The sequence below is a fragment of the Trichomycterus rosablanca genome, chromosome 18 (genome assembly GCF_030014385.1).
Source record: "Trichomycterus rosablanca isolate fTriRos1 chromosome 18, fTriRos1.hap1, whole genome shotgun sequence".
Classification (NCBI taxonomy): Eukaryota; Metazoa; Chordata; class Actinopteri; order Siluriformes; family Trichomycteridae; genus Trichomycterus; species Trichomycterus rosablanca.
In genome coordinates, this window is record NC_086005.1 from 16,340,761 (window position 1) to 16,361,826 (window position 21,066).

Genomic DNA, 21,066 nt, shown 5'->3' on the forward strand with positions numbered 1-21,066 from the left:
ATGGCACATCTGATAATATAATAGCATTTTAAACTCAGATCCCAGCAGATCCAGTTTATTGTTAAAAGTCACACCACCCTGGTGAGAAGTACCAAGACAACTGTATCTTGCCTACAGTCAAGCATGGTGGTGGTAGCATCATGGTCTTGGGCTGCATGGGTGCTGCTGGCACTGGGGAGCTGCGGTTCATTGAGGGAAACATGAATTCCAACATGTACTGTGACATTCTGAAACAGAGCATGATCCCCTCCCTTCGAAAACTCCCTTTTCCAACAGGACAACGACCCCAAACACAACCTTCAAGATGACAACTGCCTTGCTGAGGAAGCTGAAGGTAAAGGTGATGGACTAAACCCAATTGAGCACCTGTGGCGCATCCTCAAGTGGAAGGTGGAGGAGTTCAAGGTGTCTAACATCCACCAGCTCCGTGATGTCATCATGGAGGAGTGGAAGAGGATTCCAGTAGCAACCTGTGCAGCTCTGGTGAATTCCATGCCCAGGAGGGTTAAGGCAGTGCTGGATAATAATGGTGGTCACACAAAATATTGACACTTTGGGCACAATTTGGACATGTTCACTGTGGGGTGTACTCACTTATGTTGCCAGCCATTTAGACATTAATAGCTGTGTGTTGAGTTATTTTCAGAAGACAGTAAATCTACACTGCTATACAAGTTGTACACTGACTACTCTAATTTATATCCAAGTTTTATTTCTATAGTGTTGTCCCATGAAAAGATATAATAAAATATTTGCAGAAATGTGAGGGGTGTACTCACTTTTGTGATACACTGTATGTATATATGGCAAATAAAGTATGATTAGAGTAGTTAAATGACATGAGGGAACTCCTTACAGACAGTAACCAGAGGTGATGATTAAAGCCGTGTTCTATTCAAGCAAGAGTTCCAATTTTCCCCCACACACATTTCTATGCTAAAAAACAAGCGAGGCGCATAATTGCTAAAAACGTTTGTCTTTTCACTGCATTATTCAAACACTAAACACTTACATCTAAATCTAAATCACAGACAATTTTCTCTCCCAAAACCATTTCAACAAACTGAGAAAAACAAACAATATTAATGTTGTAAACACTGGCGATTGCCATTTAGCTGGTGGACCAATTTCATTTCAATCTAAATTTGTGATGAAGTTTGGTGAAAAGGACAGAGAAATAAACTGAAGCATAAAATCAGAAGAAAATACACAGACATAGCTTTGGTTAAATGAGCGCAAAGACCACATTTCATTAATTTTTTACTAAAAAAAAGTTTGATTATTTAAATTTCAAGTTCTGATGTGTGCTATTTAATGTTTGTTTGCATTTTAAACTATGGGAAGCCTTTAATATCACTAGGTTTCTGCATGTACTTGTGTTTTGTTTACTATCCTGTCTGAGCATCCAACCTCTAAACTTCAAGTGATGAACTGTACTGTTATTTTGTTATTTTTATCTCCCTATACTCCCAATTTAATGTAGCCAGTTTATCTTCCTCTGCTGGAGACCCTGATCACATCCGAGGAGGGTATACTTGCCTGACATATACTCCCTCCGACGCATGCACAGTCCACGGACCTCTTCTTATTTGCCCACAGTGGATACAAAGAGTCACACGCTGACCTCCTCTTCTGTACAGGCACCTCGGGCTGCTTACCAGGGTTCTTACACAGCACCGAAGATCCCACCCTCTTTTAGTCTGGTCTTTTCCCACCCAGCAATTTTGTCTTCCAATTGTGCCTGCTAGGGGGTGCCAAGTCGACTGGCAGCAGAGCTGAGATTCGAAGTCAAAGGGTTCAGAATCCCAGCCCTGTGTGCTAGCGGAATATCCCACTGTGCCAGCTGGGCGCTCCTGTACTGTTTTATACAATTAAGTATTATGAGCCATTTGGTTTCTGGGGCTGCTGTGATGCATCCTCCAGCATGCTTCACATTTGTTTGGGTATGTTTTTTGTGTCCATTGGTATTTGACACAATATTATATATTTGTTATAATAAGCTGTTATAAAAAACTCCTCTATAGGGTCTATGGGTCAATTTACAGTGGCTGGCCAAGAAAATAACCACACAAAGGTTGAGCAGTAAGTCTGAAGTTTTATTCGTACAAGTTGTATATATAAACAAGAAGAGTATGTGTATGTGAAGGTCAGTTCCCTAATCTAGGATGAGTGGAGTGTGTGTGTGTGTGTGTGTGTGTGTGTGTGTGTGTGTGTGTGTGTGTGGGTGTGTGTTTGTGTGTGTGTGTGTGTGTGTGTGAGTTGGTGTGTATGTGTGTTGGATATTGGTGTGTAGAGATGGTTACGGCAAGAGATAATTTTAATCATAAGAGAAATAAAGAAATACAGAAGCATAAAAATAAGGGGTCAGATGCCTTAGCAACAGCCCTAACTGTGTTGGTGCTAAGTGGATGGGGTGACATTTACCAGAAATACTCAGCTTGTTTTGTAACAGAATGTTCCAACGGTTAACTACTATTAAATGATAGTTAACCTTGTGTAACCATGTATCTACGATGTCAAAGAGAGAACTCAACTCTGTGTGTATGTGTGTGTCTCTGTGTGTGCATTCTTGAGAAAGCTAGAAAAAATATTTGTGAACCCTTTAGAATGATCAAAAAAGACCTTGAATGGTTGTCTACCTGCAATGAGGAGACTCTTTTATGAGGTTATATGCATTATGCCAGTATGGTTTCATTACACTTGTCCCCACAGTGGAAAGAGTGTCTCTGAATCAATATACACTATACCATGCATGTTATGCATATTGTTATTCAGTATTATTCCTCTAAGGTTCTATCTATCTATCTATCTATCTATCTATCTATCTATCTATCTATCTATCTATCTATCTATCTATCTATCTATCTATCTATCTATCTATCTATCTATCTATCTACCTACCTACCTACCTACCTACCTACCTACCTACCTACCTACCTACTACCTACCTACCTACCTACCTACCTACCTACCTACCTATCTATCTATCTATCTATCTAGTTTGTCTGTCTATCTATTCCATCCATCCTTACATCTATTCCATCCATCTTTCCACCAATTCTGTCTGTACGTCTGTTCACCCATTTATTCCATCCATCTGTTCCATCCATCCACCCACCCATCCATCCATCCATTTACCATTCATCCATCCATCTGTCTAATTCATTTGGCATACAGCACATTTGCTAGTGAAATTATTACTATGGAGCAATCCATGTTCAAAATCCAGCAAATAGCTAAATGCATAAAACTCTGACTCAGCTTATTGAATTTTGATGCTAAGAGGGGAATGAAATGGTTTAATGCTTGAGCAGACACACCGGCAGTGGTGGTGCTATCAATAACAAGTGAGAGCCCAAAATCAGCACATCTCACTTTATTAATGTTGCCTTTCTGCTCCCAGATCTGATCTGATGACAGTTGAAAAGCCTGTGATTTATGATATCAGAGTTATCAGATCTCTAGAAGTTGGGACCATCAGGACACACACTTGCTGGGTTTACAAACACATTTTGTTGTGTTGTTGTGTGACCTGGTTTGATACAGAGTTAAATAATGTGTCTAACACCATGATTAAGAGGGCTGGGCATTGATTAAATTAAAAGATGTATTGACATAGCTTACAGAGCAACTGATGGGCTACAGTCAGTAATTGTATACCAAAAAGTGCATCTATTTAGTATATGTATCTCAGAAAATGGCAAATGAATGGACTGTATGAAGAAAATACATTTACTGAGCATTTAATTAGGTACACTAATCTATCACAAACATACATTGATTATTTAATAGAGTACACAGTACACATTTCATAAAAATGAACTATATCCCCTCCATGCACTCTCTTAACCAGTGTTTCTCAGGGCTCTGTACTTGGCCCACTTCTATTCTCTACCTACACCCGCTCTTTGGGTTAGGTCATAGCCTCCCATGGCTTCTCTTAACACTCCTATGCAGATGATACTCATCTCATTCTGTCATTTCCTCCTTCAAACACACAAGTCTCAGCTCGCATCTCAGCATGTCTGCGAGATATCTCACAATGGATGACAGCTCATCATCTAAAACTTAATCCCAGCAAGACAGAGCTGTTACTTATTCCTGGATATCAATCTCCAATCCAGGACCTAGTCATCTCTCTTGATGACTCCCAGATCAGACCATCTGATAATGTAAGAAGGCTTGGTGTTGTCCTGGATAATTAGCTGACCTTCTCTTCTTATGTAGCCAACATGACAAGATCTTGCCAGTTCCTCCTCTACAACATCAGGAAGATTCGGCCATTTTTCTCCATGGAAGCTACTCAGATTCTTGTGCAGTCAGTTGTAATCTCACTGTTGGACTAACCTAAACACTGCCACATCACCCCACTGCTGCATTCTCATCACTGGCTTCCTGTAGCTGCACACATTCAGTTTAAAGCCCCAAGCTACATTTGTGGTCTAATCAAACCCCGCTCTGTACCACGCAACCTCCGAGCCACTAGTCTCACTCGACTTAAACCTCCACCCAGGACTCAAGGAAGACAAGCATCAAGGCTCTTCTCTGTACTGGCACCCAAGTGGTGGAATGAGCTTCCTCTGTCTGTCTGAACATCTGAGTCTCTTGCTGTCTTGAACGATTAAAAACCCACCTCTTTACTAAGCACTTAAGCTGACTTGTACTTACTTACTTACTAACACTCTTATTCATTTATTAAAAAAAAAAAAAAAAAAAAAAACTTTGGTTCTAACAGCGTTTCAGCAGATTTGTGTTCTTGGACTATTGTTTACTTAAACTAGAGTAAGGTAATGTTTACTATGAAAGCACTTCTGTAAGTCGCTCTAAATAAGAGTGTCTGCTAAATGCCGAAAATGTAAATGTATACTTCAGGCATTGAAAGTCGCTCACTTCTGTACGAAGGAGGAACGCACACCGGCCAAATACCTTACTGACTGAGTATGTCTCAGCACTGATCGCGTGCATGAGGATCTCCTAAATAGAGCATGATCAGGTGCTGACAATCAGTGCAGATTGGCACTGCTACAGCTTCTGGGATTTGCAGTTAGTTTTGGGCTACAGCGGGTCGACTTGCGCTTCCGACTGCACGCGGAAATGGCCGCAGGTAATCGACCTGTTACAGATTCCACATTTTAACTACATTTTCTGTTTTTTTACCCAGAGGTGGTTCTGACCGAAACCTGTTTACCGACCCAAGTAAGGACTGCTGTGCCAACAATGCTGCTCCTGTTAGATGACGAGTACCTGGCATGTTTGCACCAAAAATGTCCGGAACTCACTACAGACTTTATCACAGACTAGACTGAATAATGAAGAATTTCAATTGCTTGTTTATTTAAAATTATTTTTACAAAAAATATTTTGTGTATGTATGATTTGTGTACAACAATTATTCTCCAGGCCACACAAGGAGGATGAGGGTCCCTGCTGAGTCTGGTACCTCTCAAGATTTCTTCTTGTAATTTTAAGGGAGTTTTTCCTTGCCACTGTTGCCCTTGGCTTGCTCAACAGAGGGTTTTGGTCTGTCAGTCCAAATTCTGTGAAGCTGCTTTGAGACAATGTCTATTGTAAAAAGTGCTATACAAATAAATTTGATCTATGGTCCAGCTCTGATGCTCACATGCCCATTGCTTGTGTTTCGGCAGTGGACTTGGGAATGGGCACTCTAACTGAATATGCAGCATATGCAGCAGTGTTCTAAAACATTTCTATTATACCCTTGATGACCTTTTTTTACCAGTTTGTGCTACAGTAGTTCTTCTGTGGGATCAGACCAGATGTTTTAGCCTTTTCCCCCAAGAGCTTGGACAGCTTAAATATGCTAAATACTAACCACTGAATACCAGGAACAACCTACTAGACATTTAGCCTATTAGGCTATTTTGGAGATGCTGAGACCCAGCCGTCTAGTCATCACAATTTGGGTTTGTCACTGCTACTCAGATCCTTATGCTTGCCCATTTTTACTGTGTCTGAACAAATTGACTTCAAGAACTGAAATTCACCTGCTGCTTACTATATTCCACCCTTTACAGGTGCAATCATAACAAGATAATCAGTGTTATTTACTACAACTGTCAGTGGTTTTATCTTTATAGCTGATCGCTGTATATAGTAAATGTATAAATTAGCATATACGTGGTGAGATTTCTCAACCACCCCTGTCTGAGACGAGATTAAATGGTGTTTTAAATTGTACGCCGGGGTGTTGATTTGTAAAGCGGCGCCTGGAATGATTTTTATCTTTTGCGAGATAGAGCAAGTCTGATTTGAATGTGATCTTATATCTGAGGATTAAATGACAGTCTGTGAATAAATCATTGAGTCAACACATATATTATCTACCAATTTCTCTTATGCAGGATAATTAGGTCCAGTGTGGTCGATGGCCGACCCCATAGTCTGACCTTTTATTCTGCACGCTATAATTAGAGCAAGTAATGAAAAATGCATATTCATGTAAAATACTTTTTTTTTCTATTGCAAATGTCATGCATCCTAATTACCTTAAGAGAGAAACGTTCCCATAACACCTCACATGGGCGTAGATGTTTTTTGAGCATTTCCTTTCTGCTACTGCTAAACAACACCAAACAAAGCCACTTTCATCTGATTTGACAAGAAATGCCTGATTAATTCCATCAAAGCTCGCTGTTGTTTGATGTCGGAAGGTTAGAAAGTAGCAGTAAAAAGAGGATTAAGCACAGAATGTGCCACTTTGGCATCAATAAATGATTAATATTCTCACTGCACTGCACATGATCTGAACCCACAGAGGTCTTTCGTGTCATTTGTAATTGGCCGGTGCGTGGAGATGTTTTCTGTGCACCTGTTAGGTCCCGCAAGACTCCTTCTCAGATGAAGCTGTGTATAATTATTAAGCCCACCTGTACTGTAGAGAAATCAGACTTGAGATGTTCTAGTCTGTTAATCTTTTGTCAGAAATTTGTTTATTTGTATGACAGCAACCATGGGACTTGAATTTATTGACAGCAAATAGACCTGGTCTCCAGTTTGCATTGAGGTATTCATTTATTGTGTAGTACTTAATTCCTTTATTATAATAAATCCATATATGCTTAGAGTTTATGATTGCAAATTCTCTTTCAGACATGTCATCTATACCTTTAGTTGAATAAAGCTAAATTCTATTTCTATTCTGCATGACCAATCCTCACTCCACAAGTCCTACTGATGAGGATCTTGCCCAATTTACTTTGATAAGGCAAATTTGTATAAAAAAATAAATGTTTAAGCATTTGTTGGTGCATCAGTCTAATGCCCTAACTAACCAAATGGCTGGGCACTGAAGAGAAACATCCCACTGATGCTTGATCACATTGAGATCTGGGGAATGTGAAGTTGCAGTTTGGAAGGGTGCATTATCATGCTGATAGAGCGCACTGCTATTAAGGTTTACTGCTGCCAAAAAGGAAATGTACTTTGTCTGCAACAGTGTTTTTGTTGGTAGTATGGATCATAGCCACATAAATACCAGGAGGTTTCCCAGCAGAACATCACACTGCCTCCACTGGCTTTTCTTCTTCCCATAATGCATCCTGGTGCCATTTTTAAGTAAATGACACACACAACACACACAACACACATAATGTAAAAACATGATTCATCAGACTATGTTATGATTTTCCTACGGGTGGACTCAATCGCGGAGCGTCGGCCCGGGAGAGGCGGAACCGACGCAATCTAAACTCGCCGTGAACCTAAATTAAGTAGAGTGGCTGGAAAAGAGGGCGGGGCCAGCCCAAGCCAACAGAAATAACGAACTGAAGGTTCACGTGTGAAAATAAAACCCCAATAACTAAATAAACAGTTCTGGAGTTTAGTATACGCTTGATGCGCTAATAAATAATATATTCACGCGCTGCACCTATGCGCGCTTGTCCAGCGAGTGAGTTTCGAACCGGGAACCTCGGACTCTATGACACAGTGACTTAAACCGGAGAGCCACAGCGCCACTGGTGTCGATGCCGACGGTTTGGGATATAAAGGGCAAACAAAAGAATCGCCTTCTTGCGAATTCAAACAAAAGATGAGTTCGGAAAATTAGGGAAACTTAGATTATTCTCTTTCAATTAATTAATCATTCTTTTCTGCATTATTAACATTAAAAAAAAAAATAAATAAAACTAAAGAGCAGGTTCACGCCCGGGAGCTGAGAAGTTAGAGGCGTGCTTTTGAACTTTAATCTCAGTACTCCCGAGAATGGGCGTGACCACCTCAAAAGTTATAGAGCACCAAGCGTGTTCGCTCGTGCCGGCAAAGAAAGGGTAACAACCTCGATCCCCGTAGGGAACGAGTAGAGAGCCTGGAAATGGCGAGAAACTCCCCGCTTCACTTGAAGGACGGGGAGAAGAAAGGTTTTAAGGCTCTACCTCTAGCAACGAGGCGGAGTGACAGAGAAAGAGTACTGCGGATCCTCTGGTCGAGGAGGAGGCGCATTTAAATGGAAAGAAAGGAAAAGCGTTTCTCCTAGTAAAATCAGGAGAACGCAAAGAAGTCACACACTGACTAAATCTTTCCCTATAATGCTTTTATTACCTCGGCCCCTGGGCCTACCGCAAACTCTCTATGAGACCTTGCGTTACCTGTGTCCCTGACAACTAATGTGCAAGAGAGCACGAGAGAGGGTGTGACGAGGAAGCCTGGCTGAGCGCTATCTTAAATACACGCTCAGCCAGGTGTTCCTCGTGAACGCTGATTGCCCGAGGGTGTTTTGGGAGTTGTAGTTCTCCTCCCTCGGGGCATGTTACGGGCTGTATGCCCTCTGGTGGCCACTGACGGAGTTTCGCGAAGTTGGCTCCCTCTGGTGGGCGCAAAGGGAGTCGATCGGCCACCAGCCGCGCGGGCACCAGAAGCCGCAGGTTGAGCCACGGTCTGGCTCCCTCCAGTGGCCGTGGGGTGTGCAGGCCGACTCCTAACAGTACCCCCCCGTCTTGGAACGGCTCCCGACGTTCCCATGCCAGCTGCCCTGTTTTCTCGGAATTCTCGGATTAGTGCTGGGTCTAAAATGTGGCGCGCCGGGACCCAGGTCCTTTGCTCAGGACCATAACCCTCCCAGTCGACCAGGTACTGAGTGGAGCCCTGGACCCGTCGTGAGTCAAGTAGACGACGGACGGTGTAGGCCGGCGCTCCATCTATGACTCTGGGAGGCGGTGGAGGTTGCTGCTGTGGGAGAGTCCGGCATAAGTAGGGCTTTAATCGTGATACGTGGAACGTAGGGTGAATCTTCATCGCTGGGGGTAGTTCCAAGCGATATGTGACAGGATTCACCCTTCTGATGACTTTAAAGGGTCCCACGTATCGAGGCGCTAATTTACCTGACTCGCCTCTGAGTGGTAGATCACGGGTGGACAACAACACGCGTTGTCCTGGCCGAAAACAGGGGGCTGCTTGACGTCTCCTGTTGGCTGTGCGCTGCATGGTTGCGGAACTGGACTCCAGTGCGGCTTTAGCCTTACGCCATGCCTGTCTGCACTGGAGAACAAAGTGCTGAGCCGCTGGGGACCCTACCTCTCTTTCCTGGGTTGGGAAGAGTGGGGGGGGGAAACCAAACTGGCACTCGAAGGGCGACATGCCAATAGCCGAGTGCCTGAGGGTATTGTGAGCATATTCGGCCCAGGGGAGTTTGTCGGGCCATGAGCTCGGGCAGCCGGAGGTCAGGCATCTAAGGGAGCGTGTAAGATCCTGAATGACTCTCTCAGACTGTCCATTCGACTCTGGGTGGTACCCAGACGACAGGCTAACCGAGGTCCCCATGAGGCTGCAGAAGGCCCGCCAGAACCTGCTCACGAATTGGGGTCCACGATCAGACACAATATCGGTGGGTATGCCATGGGGTCTAATGACGTGCTGAAGGATGGGCTTGGCCTCTGAGTTAGGTTCAGGGGGATCCCACTGGCGGGAGAGGGCGTCCGGTTTGGCGTTTTTTGAACCTGGGCGATAGGAGAGGGTAAACTGAAACCTCCCAAAAAACAGGGACCAGCGAGCCTGCCTTGAGTTTAGCCTTTTGGCTTGCTGAATATACGCCAGGTTTTTATGATCCGTCCAGACCAGAAACGGATGAGGTGCCCCCTCAAGCCAGTGGCGCCACTCTTCTAATGCCAATTTTACTGCAAGGAGTTCCCTGTCTCCAATAGGGTAATTGCGTTCGGCTGGGGTAAGCCGATGGGAATAGTAGGCGCAGGGATGTAATTTCTGATCCTTTGCCGAGCGTTGAGAGAGGATCGCGCCTACCCCCACATCTGATGCATCCACCTCCACTATGAATGGGAGCTCCGGGTCAGGGAGCCGGAGCACAGGAGGAGAGATCAAGAGCTCCTTGAGGGTGTCAAGTGTCTTCTGGGCCGAATGGGACCACTGGAAAGAGCCTTTTGACCGTTTGGTGAGCTCAATGAGAGGAGCTGCAACTGAGCTAAAATTCCGAACAAACCGACGGAAAAAATTAGCGAAACCCAGAAAACGCTGAACTGAGCGCAATGAAGTGGGAACTGGCCAATTCTTAACCGCTTGGTTTTTGGCTGGGTCCATCCTAAGCTCACCATGCGAAACTATAAAGCCCAAGAAGGAGACTGAGGAGGCGTGAAACGTTGATTTCTCCAACTTCACAAACAAATGGTTTTGGAGGAGAAGTTGGAGGATCCTTCTGATGTGGACAATGTGGTCTTTGAGCGAGGAGCTATAAATGAGGATGTCGTCCAGATAAACAAATGCATAGCGGTCCAACGCCTCCCGAAGTACCTCGTTTATGAACCGTTGGAAGACCGCCGGAGCATTGGTTAAGCCAAAGGGCATGACCCTGTACTCGTAATGCCCAGTGGGAGTAATAAAGGCGGTCTTCCACTCATCCCCCTGTCGTATGCGTATAAGATTATAGGCACTGCGAAGGTCCAGTTTCGTGAAAATCTGAGCCTTCTGCAGTGCCTCGAACGCGGTATGCATAAGGGGGAGAGGATAACGGTCCTTAACCGTGATTACATTGAGACCTCTATAATCTATGCAGGGACGCAGGGTTCTATCTTTTTTGCCCACGAAGAAGAACCCCGCGCCCGCTGGTGAGTTAGAATGCCGGATGAAGCCCAGTGCCAGAGCTTCTTTGATATACTCTTCCATTGCCTTCCTTTCCTGGGCAGCGAGAGCAAATAGGTGACCTCTGGGAGGTGACGTACCTGGAAGCAAGTCAATAGCGCAATCAAAGGTCCGGTGAGGCGGCAATTGTTGGGCTTTGGCTTTACTGAACACCTCTGCTAGGTCGTGATAAACAGAGGGGACAGTAGTGAGGTCCGGAGAAGGAGCCAACAGCTTGCCCGGCAGATCACCAGGCGGCACTGACCGTATTAGGCATGACTCCTGACATCTGGGGCTCCATGAGTAGACCGTGCCCAACTTCCAGTCAATGACTGGGTTATGGAGTCTGAGCCATGGGTGACCCAAAATAACCTGCATTTTGGGAGAGCGAGTAATAAAAAAGGACAATGTTTCAGAGTGGTTTCCTAACCGCATGGTGATGGGAGGGGTCTTAAATCGAACGGAGCCCCCCCCAAGGGGATGACCGTCAATAGCTACTATGGGAAGAGGGGCGGCCAATGGTTGTGGAGTAAGCCCAAGGTGGCTAACAAGTTGAAGATCCATGAAGTTATTGGCGGCTCCAGAATCTATCCAAACTGCCATATTATTAGACGTCCCCTTATTCCAAACGAAAGTAGCCGTTAATGCAAGACCTAAGTCGGGGGCAGTGAGCCGGCCTCGACCCGAGCCCCCACTTAGGGACGGGCCGGCGCGTTTCCCGACCTTGACCGTCCGCGTTGGCGCTCCGAAACTTCGGGGCGTGCGCGAGAGGTGCCTATTTGCATGGGTTCCTCCCCGACTGGGGATGGACCCAAGGAGGTGGGAAGTTGGGACCATGATCCCCGTGTGGTGGTATGCCGAGCCGTCTCAACCCGTTCACGGGCTCGTTGTTTTAGACGGAGGTCGAGACGACTGACCACCTCGTATAATTGCCCTAAAGAGGAAGGAAGGTCTCGGGTGGCCAGCTCATCTTTGAGCTTTTCGCTGAGACCTTTAAGAAAGATGGCTCTAAGGGCAGCCTGGTCCCAACCACACTCGGCGGCTAGGGTCTTGAACTCAATTATATAATCGATGGCTGGGCGCGACCCCTGGCTCAACTCTAACAGCCGGGGTCCTGCCTCCTTGCCTCCCCGTGGGGCATAAAAGGTGTCCATGAGTGCTTTCGAAAACTCCTCAGCTGAGCTACACTCTGGTGCTTTCTGTTCCCATAGGGCCGTGGCCCAGAGCAAGGCACGGTCCGACGAGTGAAATCATATATGCAACTTTTGACCGTTCAGTAGGGAAACGGGAAGCCTGTAGCTCAAAAACTAAGGAGCACTGTAGGATGAAACCCCTGCATCGTTGAACCTCCCCTGAATAACGTTCTGGAGGGGCTATCGGGGGCTCGGTGGTATGGGTATGAGGCGAAGGACTGGCCGGAGGTTGAGACACCGTAAGCGAGCTAAAGCGTTCGGCCAGTTCGTTAAGCATACTTTCGTGTCTATGAATGACTGACTCCTGCAGCGTGACGGCCTGCTGCAGGGTTGTGTGACCCGCTGAGTCCATTGTTGGTCACACCCTTCTGTTATGATTTTCCTACGGGTGGACTCAATCGCGCAGCGTCGGCCCGGGAGAGGCGGAACCGACGCAATCTAAACTCGCCGTGAACCTAAATTAAGTAGAGTGGCTGGAAAAGAGGGCGGGGCCAGCCCAAGCCAACAGAAATAACGAACTGAAGGTTCACGTGTGAAAATAAAACCCCAATAACTAAATAAACAGTTCTGGAGTTTAGTATACGCTTGATGCGCTAATAAATAATATATTCACGCGCTGCACCTATGCGCGCTTGTCCAGCGAGTGAGTTTCGAACCGGGAACCTCGGACTCTATGACACAGTGACTTAAACCGGAGAGCCACAGCGCCACTGGTGTCGATGCCGACGGTTTGGGATATAAAGGGCAAACAAAAGAATCGCCTTCTTGCGAATTCAAACAAAAGATGAGTTCGGAAAATTAGGGAAACTTAGATTATTCTCTTTCAATTAATTAATCATTCTTTTCTGCATTATTAACATTAAAAAAAAAAATAAATAAAACTAAAGAGCAGGTTCACGCCCGGGAGCTGAGAAGTTAGAGGCGTGCTTTTGAACTTTAATCTCAGTACTCCCGAGAATGGGCGTGACCACCTCAAAAGTTATAGAGCACCGAGCGTGTTCGCTCGTGCCGGCAAAGAAAGGGTAACAACCTCGATCCCCGTAGGGAACGAGTAGAGAGCCTGGAAATGGCGAGAAACTCCCCGCTTCACTTGAAGGACGGGGAGAAGAAAGGTTTTAAGGCTCTACCTCTAGCAACGAGGCGGAGTGACAGAGAAAGAGTACTGCGGATCCTCTGGTCGAGGAGGAGGCGCATTTAAATGGAAAGAAAGGAAAAGCGTTTCTCCTAGTAAAATCAGGAGAACGCAAAGAAGTCACACACTGACTAAATCTTTCCCTATAATGCTTTTATTACCTCGGCCCCTGGGCCTACCGCAAACTCTCTATGAGACCTTGCGTTACCTGTGTCCCTGACAACTAATGTGCAAGAGAGCACGAGAGAGGGTGTGACGAGGAAGCCTGGCTGAGCGCTATCTTAAATACACGCTCAGCCAGGTGTTCCTCGTGAACGCTGATTGCCCGAGGGTGTTTTGGGAGTTGTAGTTCTCCTCCCTCGGGGCATGTTACGGGCTGTATGCCCTCTGGTGGCCACTGACGGAGTTTCGCGAAGTTGGCTCCCTCTGGTGGGCGCAAAGGGAGTCGATCGGCCACCAGCCGCGCGGGCACCAGAAGCCGCAGGTTGAGCCACGGTCTGGCTCCCTCCAGTGGCCGTGGGGTGTGCAGGCCGACTCCTAACAGACTAGGCCACCTTCTTTTATGGCTCTGTGGTCATATATGTGGTCGTATACGCTGCATACGCTGACACCTTTCTATCTTAGCCGGTATGTGGGAGGGGGCCAGGTCTGGTTGAGGAGCCATAATGGGTGGTGGAAAATGGCATAGAGCATAAAGTGTTCAAATCACTTCGAAGAAGTCCACCTGCTGGTGATAAATGTATAGTCAGCGACTTCACATTTTTTGATTGTCGAAGGCATGTGCTAGAAAATAAATGCAGCAGAGTAATTGCAGCAATTAATAGAAAGTACTTAAAATTGTGAAAAAAGCACAAAATAGGATAAAATAAAATAATAAAAATAATAAAATAAAATAATAGGCACCCAGGTGATGCAGCAGGACATTCCGCTAGAGCACCTGTGCTGGGATTCTAAACATCCCGGTTTGCTTACTGCATTTCGTTGCCTTGTACCTGTACTGAGCAATGACAATAAAGTTGAATCTATCTATCTCAGCTCTGCTACCGGTCAGCTGGGCGCCAACTAGAGGGCACAATTGGCAGTGCCGTGCCTGCAGCAGACAAAATTGGCCATCAAGTCTGCTGGGCGAGAAAAGACTGTACTAATAAAGTGGGTGGGGTCTTCAAGTGCTGTGCAAGAACCCTGATTAGCAGCCCGAAACACCTGTGCAGGAGTGGAGGAGCCTCATGTGCAAATCCACTGAGGCATGGGTAAAAAAGAAGGGGTCAAGGAACTGTGCACACATCAGTGTGGGGCAGGCAAATATACACTCCTCAGACACAATCAGGAAGAAGACGAATTGGCTATGCTTAATCGGGAGAAAAATGGTAGAAAATGCATAAATAAATAGAAAAAAAATATTAACTTTAACAATAAATGGAAAGAATGGACAAAAAAAGTAAATGTGATACTATTAGATGCTACAAAATTAATAGCACTTCAGTATACGCAGTTAGCATCTGTGTAAAATATTGTGATTGTAAGCGACTGAGTGAGGAAACTTTGTTACAGGCTTCTGTAGAGAATCAGTTTTCTGCTTACTGTGGTGGAAAATCCCCTGGATTTGAAATAGCAGGGTTCTGGTTCACTCTCGATAGGAGGCTTTTCTATACTTAATTTATCACTTATGTTCAGACCCTACAGGGTTTTTTTTCTGTCAGGAATTCTGAAGAAAAATCCTCATCGTCAAAGGGAAGTCATTTTTAGTAAATGTAGGCTTAATGCTAATTAATCGGATAATTGCAGGCACTGCATTTAGCAGATTATTTCATCCAATGCAACTTACATTTGTAAATGTATACAATCCAAGCAACTGAGGGCCTTGCTTAAGGGCCCAACAATTGCAACCTGGCTATAAGTTCTGTACCTTAACTGCTGAACTACCACTTGCAAGGGTTGGATTTTAATTAAAATACTGTCATTAATTAAAATAGATTGCATCAACTATATTACTGGAGCATTAAAGGTAACTTGAGGGGTCCAAAGTCCAAGAAAACAAATGTTTGTAATTATAATAAATGTACAATTATGAAAACTGATAAGAATTCTCACTGACGAATGAAGACGATCAGATTGAGAAAGCAGTACAACTGTACTTTATGCAATGTAATCAACAGGAAAGAACCAAAAAAATGATTTAGTGCAACTCAACCAGCTACATAGTTCACCATCTAGTTACAAAGTCTAGCAATTTCTAGCAAGAGAGAAAAGGAGAACTCAAGCGTCAGCTAGAGAAAACTTAAGACAACCATAAGAATCTCAAAATAGAAGATGCTGGACAAACTAAGCTGAATGAACTGCAAAAACAAGTGGGGGCCACAGGGAGATAGTCTCAGGTGTGCTTATATATGAGTTTCCCCAAGTGTAGCAAACAAAGAGCAAGAAATGCTATGAAGTGTGGTTCAGAAAGAACTGAACACCCCCATTCCCCCAACACCACACATCACCATCTGATGCCAACTGCTGTGCTTACATTTTCATTTTCAGCATTTAGCAGACGCTTTTATCCAAAGTGATATACAGTACTGTGACAGTATATTGTATTAGCAATTAAGGGTTAAGGGCTTTGCTCAAGGGCCCAACAGTGGCAACCTGGCAGCAACCAGCAACTTTCAATTACTAGTCCAGTACCTTAACCACTAGGCTACAACTGCCCTACAGCTTAAAGTACTCAAGTACTTAAACGTATCTGTAAATAAAATCACTATGGGAGGAAGGCAAGTCGGCGGAGGCAGTGTGATGTCTTGGGCAATGTTCTGCTGGGAAACCTTGGGTCCTGCCATACATGTGGATGTTACTTTGACACATACCACCTACCTAAACATTGTTGCAGAATATGTACATCCTTTAATGGTAACGCTATTCCCTGATGGCTGTGGCCTCTTTCAGCAGGATGATGCACCCTGCCACAAAGCAAAAATGGTTCAGGAATGGATTGAGGAGCACAACAACGAGTTTAAGATGTTGAGTTGGCCTCTAAATTCCCCAGATCTCAATCCAATCAAGCATCTGTGGGATCTGCTGGACAAACAAGTCCGATCCATGGAGGCCTCACCTCCCAACTTACAGGAGTTAAAGGATCTGCTGCTAACATCGACGGGTCATGGTTGTTTTGGCAGCAAAAGGGGGACCAACACAATATTAGGAAGGTGGTCATAATGTTATGCCTGATCGTGTAAATGCAAAGCAAAAGCCATATATCAACACACATCCAAAACAACATCCTCTGGAGTCAAGCTCATCTTAAATGGCTTGATTCAAAATAAAAATGTGTGCTGTGGTCTGACAGGTCCAACTTTCAAACTGTTTACTGGAACAAAAAGAGGATAGGTCCATCCCAGTTGTTACCACAGCAAACATCAAAAGCCAGCATCTGTCCTGGAATGAATGTGTGTCAGTGCCACACATCTGTGTTGGCACCACTAATGCTAAGAGGTACAAATGGCTTTGGAAGTACCATATGCTTCTTCCATTTCGACAATGGCTTTCAGAGGTGTTTCTGCTTGTGTCAGCAAGACAATCCCAAGCATGTCTACATGTGCAACAACAGCATGGCCCTGTAGCAAAAAAGTGCAGACCTGTCTGCCATTAAAACATGTGAAGCATTACAAAGTGTTATAGAAAACAAAAATGGGGAAAAAAACTGTTAAATCTAAAGGATTTGGTGCGCCCAGTTCCCCAACAATGATAAGCATTTTATAAAAGGACAGGTGATGTAACACAGTGTGTTTATGTCCCTGTCCCAACTTTTTTGGTGATGCTTTTATTTATTATAAAATGTCTTTATTTACATTTTCTTACTCTCCTAACTTTTTTTGGAATTGATGTTTTTTACATGAGTTAGTTGAGGGTAAATACATAAAATATTGCACAACTATGGCCAGTTTAGTATATTTTTATTTATTTATTTGTTTATTTTTGTTTATTATTTAGCAATTTTTGCCTTCTTTCTTTTTAGCTGTTTTTTTAATGTAAAAAAACATACCATTTCCCACATAAGCACCAGCACTTTGAGGGAAAAAGCTGTATTTCCATTGTGCACATTGAAGACTGCAGTGCAAATTAACATCCAGTCTTATTATCCTGCACTTCAGTGCACTCACATAGCCGCTCAATTAGCTTAAACAGCTTAGCTATACCGCCTCAAGGGACCTTTCTTTCTACTGATGACTCAGATATCCATGGTCATAGAGACCCCCAGTCTGTGGTTCAGCTGGGATTTGGTTCGGAATTCACATACTAATGTGCCAGTGTTGACATTTTCCAAAGCAGAGTACACACAAGGTTTACACAAACTAAAAATATAGCCAAAAGTATGTGCACACATGACCATGGGCTTGTTGGACACCACATTTCAAATCAAAGCCATTATTATGACGCTTGCTTTAATACCAAACCCCACTCATGGTTTGTGGGAACTTATGTTCATTTAGTCAAACAAAAATTCTCAGGCTAGACACTGATATTGGATAAGAAGACCTGGATTGATGTTCTAATTGTTCCCTAACACTGTATTATAACAATGTTACGTTGTACTATAAGTACAGTATACTATACCATACTACATACATGGCAGTTGGCAATACAGTGGTACCTTGTAACTCGACGCCCACTAAACTCGAAATTTTTGAAACTTGACGCCCTTCATTGACAAATTTGTATCCTTAAACTCAATGACTCCCTTAAACTCCATGTGTGTGTGACTGCAGCTTTGCGGTGCAGTAAAATGTCATCAAGTACAAATATGAGACAAATCTGCATTTGTGTGGAATAACCGTCAAATTCACTCTGAAAGCGTCCACATGTATCTGTGTTCAGCTGGAATTTCCTCCTGTTTCACTTTTTAAATTGTGAGAATCAGCTTTTCAGAGAGAGCTTAAAGCTTAATGTGATTTAATGTATTAAAAGAACGACATAGGAACACTAAACTTCTCTTAGTTAATACTGCTCACATGTTGAAATGAAATTCCTCTTTGTTTTAGTACAATAAGCTTTGTGCACCGCCACCGCCACACTCCATAGTAAATAACGGCACAGTCAGCGCAAAAGCGGTTTTGTCACTTCTCGTGTGAATGCGCACTTACTAAACGGATTACGGTATTTCAAGATCAAGCATCTCCATGATTAAAAAGTATAAGGAAACAATAAAGAAGTAAAGGAAATGTGCAGGTTTGTTGTATTTCAATGTTTTTATATTATATTTGTGTATAAGTGTCAAAAACAACCCCATTATTTTACATTAGCCTAAAATATATGCAGTTCCACGGGACTATGAAACGCATTAACAGGTTTCCCATACATCCTGATGGGAAAAAATACCTTGAGACTCATAACAGCATATAACATCTGCCATTAAAAGTGTATGGCATTCTTATGTCAGGTTACATCTGAGGGTTTAGGGATTTTTTTACCTAAGCATATGTCTATTATCAAACACTGAAATATTTAGAATGATACAAAGTACAAAGGTCTGTGAGAAGTGTATCTTAATCTTACTTTTAATTTTTTGCTGAGAAGAATTACAACTCATACAATGCTTGTAATGCAGTTTCACTCATCATTAGATTTAATGTGTTACTGTCTGATCATCGAAGTGGCAAATACAAAAATAATTACCAACTTATAGTTCTGAATAAAATGCCTCCAGGCCTTGTTTTGGGTTCCTTTTTAAAAAATACTAGTAAACATATAGTGAAACACTTTTGTTTTGTCAGAGAAACTGGCAAATATTACCTCACTATATGGACAGACGTTACTAAAAAATCAATTAGATGAATAATTAAAACTTGATCTATGAGTCTAAAGTGTGCTCACAGTTTGTTTTGGCTCTCCTGTGAAGTATTGATGTCAAGGCTGAGATGTGCGGTAAATAATCAATACCATAATGATATTAAGGCTAGAGGCCATGTTTTTCACATGCTGTGTGTATTTTGTACAATTATAGGTCTACAAATAGGAGTTTATTTTTAAACAATAACATGGGAATCAGTTTGGGGAACTGGGCCAGAAAATGAGCACAAGACATACAGTATGTACATTGTCAATACATCATTTTTTAATAATAAACATTAAAGTTAAGCACACTTTTGTGCAATGTACTGCTTATAAAATAAATTAATCATATTGTATGACAGCCTGCTATTCATTATGGTCACAATATACACAATATCACCAAATGTATAGTTAGAAATACTATTTTTAATCATAAGCATTATTATAGAGTTGCCTACTTCCATTACTGGTTATAGCTTTACCTGTAATAAGGCTGATGCCTCTGTGGAAGGGTGCAACCCCATTGTGGTGTGTAATAACATGGACCCAAATATAAATTTGAAATATTGTGTAAAAACCAAATGAAGTGTGGATGAAATTGCTGTACGATCACACTTGGGACAGGGAAGCCAATGAAAACAAATTAAGAATAAAGCATTAAAACACTTCTGACAACAAAGTCAAAGTATAGATCTCCAGAAATACAGCTGTTGGACCGCCTTTATCTTTTGGCATTACAGTTACCCAAACCACAAAGTTTAAATTCAGAAAATAAAAAAGTAGGATTTAAATATTAGTCGGTTACTGGCTAAGACTCTTACCTAGCTTACCTATTTGAATCTGTTTGAACTAGTAGACATAGACACATGAAGTCCTGGTACCCACCCTAAAACATGAGCAATCAGAGAGAGTGAGAAAAATAATATTTAGTAAGGGAATATGATAGAAATGAAATTATAAGGTGTTAATATAAAATTTGCTTTATTGATCTCGCTGTTTCAGGCTGAACACTAGCAGAAGAGAGCAGTCGTGTTCCAAATATTACACTATTTACATTACATTCGGACCAATTTTAAGGCTTCTATTTTGAGGGTACTGTGCATGGTATTATGTAGATTTAAATACAGCTCTCCACCTTGCCAGTTGAAGCAGTATCCTCAGTTTGACAGTATTTTAACCGTTTATTGCATGTATAATATAGTACGCCCTCTATAAAACAGTGCTTTAAAGGCTTTATTTTGATTATTTTTGTTTTTTTTTATCATATTTAACTCTTGACAGCGTTGCAACCACAACTCAGACTTTGCCCTGTTTACATCGATTTAGGCATCAATTAAAATGATTTTAAAGCATCTTGATTCAAAAGATGTGGTCACACCACACTTTAATGCAGAATCGATATAAAATGAAAGCTTCATTAGCAAGATAGCAGAATGCCAGAATACAGGTAGGACATGAAACTGCTGACAATGCTGCTGCCGTTTGATTATTCAGCACCTGTACCAGCGATAGCATGAAGTGATAAAAGTGTTTATTGGTAACATTGCTGCCAAACAGTCATTGTTTGTTTAGGCTATTTGTTTCAGTCCTTTTGGGTGTGTGCGCTCATTTAAATTCTTCAATGGACTACACTAGCTTCAGATGGAAGTTTGGTCCTCTTTCTGCCAGCCAGTGCAGGTGTAGCAGGTTGAGACATTTTTAGTCAATAGAGCATTTTCAAGCGGCTCAGACACTGATGTTTGATGTTTACTTTAAACTCAGCGTGTTTTTAAAAAAAATTTAATATTTAATTTCAAATTAACAATGAACAGCTGCTTTGTTCAGCGCTTGGCTTGGGTGGTGCAG